This window comes from Harmonia axyridis, chromosome X (genome assembly GCF_914767665.1).
Source record: "Harmonia axyridis chromosome X, icHarAxyr1.1, whole genome shotgun sequence".
Lineage (NCBI taxonomy): Eukaryota > Metazoa > Arthropoda > Insecta > Coleoptera > Coccinellidae > Harmonia > Harmonia axyridis.
Genome location: NC_059508.1, coordinates 37,050,514 through 37,055,513, shown reverse-complemented (window position 1 = coordinate 37,055,513; position 5,000 = coordinate 37,050,514). Strand labels below are relative to the sequence as shown.

The following is a 5,000-nucleotide window of genomic DNA, read 5'->3' as shown; positions in this document are numbered from 1 at the left end:
GTACAAAATTATTCAAGGGGCAAAATAAATTCACGAGAGTAGGTCCGATTACCGCTGGATCAGACGACGATCGTAACTTGTTGGATACAAATGTATCCGATGTATGTACGTCGTCCCTCTCTGATCTACGGTACGTGGACCGACCCAAGATGCACACGATAATTTTAGCTGACTTCATGCCGAAAAGTCGGTTCACGTCATGCATCGGTATCTTAAATCGCGCCGTAAAGTCGTTCACGTCATGCATCGGTATCTTAAATCGAGCCGAAAAGTCGGCTCACGTCATGCATCGGCGTCTTTTTTTTGTGCCACCGATGCATGACGTGAACGACCCTAGGGCGCGATTTAAAGCCATACCGATGCATGACGTGAACGACTTTTCGGCTCGATTTAAGATACCGATGCATGACGTGAACGACTTTACGGCGCGATTTAAGATACCGATGCATGACGTGAACGACTTTACGGCGCGATTTAAGATACCGATGCATGACGTGAACGACTTTACGGCGCGATTTAAAGCTATACCGATGCATGACGTAAACAAGATCACACCGATGCAGCACGTTAACATTAAAGCCCGCCTAATCCGATCGATGGAGGCCGTCTCGAGTGTCCAACTTGCTCACAAGAGCCGAGAAACAAACCGATGCATCACGTAGACAAGATCGTACCGAATGTTAACACAATCCAGAAGGAAATAATCTTAGATGAATATCGATTCTGATTATTGATTTTTCTTTCGCGATATTGATAGAAGACATCTGAATGAATTTCGAATTAATTCCGAAATCAAAAAAATATTTTCAATAAATTTTTTTTTCTAGAGTACCTCGGTCTTTTCTATTTTTTTCCAAGTTTCGTACGTCAATCAACATACATCCCAGAAAAAATCATCTCTCTAACTATCCTGGTTCAAAAGTTGTATCGGAACATTTCACGTCGAAAAAGAACATAGGCGAAAAAGGACGTGAACATTATTCCTTATAAAAACCAAACCCGACCATGGATTTTGATTCTGATTGTTGATTATCGCTATTAGAACACATTAGGAGGCAACCAAATCAAATTTGAGAAAATTCCACGATCAGAAAATTTTTTTCGAAAAAAAAAAAAAAATTCGAGAACACCTCGGTCATGGCAAGTTATTTCCCACAATCCATTCCCCAATCAACGTACATCCCAGAAAAAATCATCTCTCTAACTATCCTGGTTCAAAAGTTGTATCGGAACATTTTCACGTCGAAAATATATCTCTAAGTCCAGACCGATGCACCACGTAATCTCGGGCAGACCGATGCACAACGTAAATGACGATCGGGACCGGGGCGATCGGTCGTATCTGACACCGCCGGCTCGGTTCTAACATCGTCAATGAGTCGGGGTTGAAAAAAAGGACGTGAACATTATTCCTTATAAAAACCAAACCCGACCATGGATTTTGATTCTGATTGTTGATTATCGCTATTAGAACACATTAGAAGGCAACCAAATCGAATTTGAGGAAATTCCACGATCAGAAAATTTTTTTCGAAAAAAAAAAAAATCCGAAAAATATTTTTCGATTCCTATTACTGATTTACTCTTTTAGAACACATTAGGAGGCAACCAAATCAAATTTGAGAAAATTCCACAATCAGAAAATTTTTTTCGAAAAAAAAAAAAATTCGAGGACACCTCGGTCATGGCAAGTTATTTTCCACAATCCATTCCCCAATCGACGTACATCACAGAAAAAATCATCTCTCTAACTATCCTGGTTCAAAAGTTGTATCGGAACATTTTCACGTCGAAAATATATCTCTAAGTCCAGACCGATGCACAACGTAAACTAGGGCTGAACCGATGCACCACGTAATATCGGGCAGACCGATGCAGAACGTAAACTCGATCATACCGATGCTTCACGTAATCTCGATCTTACCGATGCACCACGTAAACAAGGGCAGACCGATGCAGAACGTAAAGTAGATCTTACCGATGCACCACGTAATCTCGATCTTACCGATGCACCACGTAATCTCCATCTTACCGATGCACCACGTGAACTGGATCTTACCGATGCAGAACGTGAATTGGATCTTACCGATGCACCACGTAAACTCGATCTTACCGATGCACCACGTAATCTCAATCTTACCGATGCACCACGTGAACTGGATCTTACCGATGCAGAACGTGAATTGGATCTTACCGATGCACCACGTAAACTCGATCTTACCGATGCACCACGTAATCTCAATCTTACCGATGCACCACGTGAACTGGATCTTACCGATGCAGAACGTGAATTGGATCTTACCGATGCACCACGTAAACTCGATCTTACCGATGCACCACGTAATCTCAATCTCACCGATGCACCACGTGAACTGGATCTTACCGATGCAGAACGTGAATTGGATCTTACCGATGCACCACGTAAACTCGATCTTACCGATGCACCACGTAATCTCGATCTTACCGATGCACCACGTAATCTCAATCTTACCGATGCATCACGTAATCTCGATCTTACCGATGCAGAACGTAAACTCGATCATACCGATGCACCACGTTATCTCGGCAGACCGATGCAGAACGTAAAAAAAAAGCTTACAGCACGCGGTGTTCCCAAGCGGTCACCCATCCAAGTACTAACCGCGCCCGACGCTGCTTGGCTTCAGTGTTCTGACGAGAACTGGCAATTTCAGCGTGGTATGGCCGTAAACAACATATATTGCGATATTTTCTATGATATCTCACTTTTTGGGAGCGGAAAGGACGTGAACGTTTTTCCTCATAAAAAATGAAATAACTTTTGGATATTAATTCTGATTGTTGATTTAAGCTTTAAGAACACATTAGGACATATCTCAATGAAATTTGAGGGATTTCCGAAATCGAAAAATATTTTTCGAAAAAAAAAAAAAATCCCAGAAGACCTCGGTCATCTCAAGTTTATTTCCATATTCTATTACACAATCAACGTACATCACAAAAGGAACCATCTCTCTAACTATCACAGTTAAATTTTTGTATCGGAACATTTCACGTCGGAATATCTCGCTAAGTCCAGACCGGGGAGATCGGTCGCATCTGACACCGTCCGCTCCGGTCTAACATCGTCTTGGAGTCGGGGTAACGATGGAGAGGCGTTTAAGGACGTGAACATTTTTCCTTATAAAAATTAAAGTCGACAATGAATATTGATTCTGATTACTGATTTACTCTTTTAGAACACATTAGAAGGCAACGCAATCAGATTTGAGGAAATTTCAAGATCAGAAAATTTTTTTCGAAAAAAAAAAAAATTCAAGAACACCTGGGTCATGGCAAGTTATTTCCCACAATCCATTCCACAATCAACGTACAACATAGAAGAAATCATCTCTCTAACTATCCTGGTTCAAAAGTTGTATCGGAACATTTCACGTCGAAATACCTCGCCAAGTCCAGACCGGGGCGATAGGTAGTATCTGACACCGTCCGCTCGGGACTGACATCGACTTGGACTCGGGCTAATGATGGGGAGGCGTTTAAGGACGTGAACATTTTTCCTTATAAAAATTAAAGTCGACAATGAATATTGATTCTGATTACTGATTTACGCTTTAAAAACACATTAGAAGGCAACCAAATCAAATTTGAGGAAATTCCAAAATCAGAAAATTTTTTTTCAAAAAAAAAAAAATCCGAAAAATATTTTTCGATTCTGATTACTGATTTACTCTTTTAGAACACATTAGAAGGCAACGAAATCAAATTTGAGTAAAATCCAAAATCAGAAAATATTTTTCGAAAAAAAAAAAAAATTCGAGAACACCTCGGTCATGGCAAGTTATTTTCCACAATCCATTCCCCAATCAACGTACATCCCAGAAAAAATCATCTCTCTAACTATCCTGGTTCAAAAGTTGTATCGGAACATTTTCACGTCGAAAATATATCTCTAAGTCCAGACCGATGCAGAACGTAAACTCGATCATACCGATGCTTCACGTAATCTCGATCTTACCGATGCACAACGTAAACTAGATCACACCGATGCAGAACGTAAACTCGATCTCACCGATGCACCACGTGAACTGGATCTTACCGATGCAGAACGTGAATTGGATCTTACCGATGCACCACGTAAACTCGATCTTACCGATGCACCACGTAATCTCGATCTTACCGATGCACCACGTGAACTGGATCTTACCGATGCAGAACGTGAACTCGATCTTACCGATGCACCACGTAAACTAGGGCTGACCGATGCATCACGTAAACGACGATCGAGAGGCGCGAAAGGACGTGAACGTTTTTCATTATAAAAATTGAAATAAATGATAAATAATGATTCTGATTGTTGATTATCGTTTTTAATATGCATTAGTAGGCAACCAAATGAAATTTGAGGAAATTCCGATAACAGAAAATTTTTTCGAAAAAAAAAAAAATTCATGAAATCCTCGGTCATCGCAAAATATTTACCATATTCTGTTCGATAATCAACGTATATTTAAGAAGGAATCATATCTGTATCTATCTTGGTTCAAATTTTGTATCGGAACATTTTGACCAAAGTCCGAGCTTCGGCCGAAACAGACACCGCTGACCTGGCCTATCGATCGACCGAGAGTCGGGGATAGAGCGTAAGTGTTGTCTGGAGGGGAACCCTGTGCTCTCCTGACATATATAGGGAAGGTGGTCGCGTTGGGCGATGCAGAACGTTTGGATCGGGAATTATATTTTTGGTTCAGCTATTGGAATATGGTTTATTGTTGGTATATATTGGCGAAATAACGTTCTTACTGACTGGGGATATTCATAAAAATGAGTCCGGAGATTTTCAGATCGAAGTCCGAGTGATCCGACTTGGAAGGCGTGTTGGGTGGGTCGAGATGGCTTAGATCGATCAGACGAGGCGGGCTAAGTGTTGACGTCATGCATCGGTCCATTTTCAGATTGAGTCCGAGTAATCCGACTTTGAAAGAGTGTTGGGTGCGTCGAGACTGTTTAGATAGATCGGA

General features: G+C 41.1%; 1 non-coding gene across 1 annotated transcript; it reads right to left on the bottom strand.

Annotated features, from left to right (window-relative positions):
• Positions 1–2,592: 2,592 nt before the first annotated feature.
• LOC123688380 lies at positions 2,593–2,711 on the bottom strand. Its single transcript, XR_006749905.1, has one exon. It is a non-coding gene; the product is annotated as a 5S ribosomal RNA (ribosomal RNA).
• Between the last annotated feature and the right edge of the window lie 2,289 nt (positions 2,712–5,000).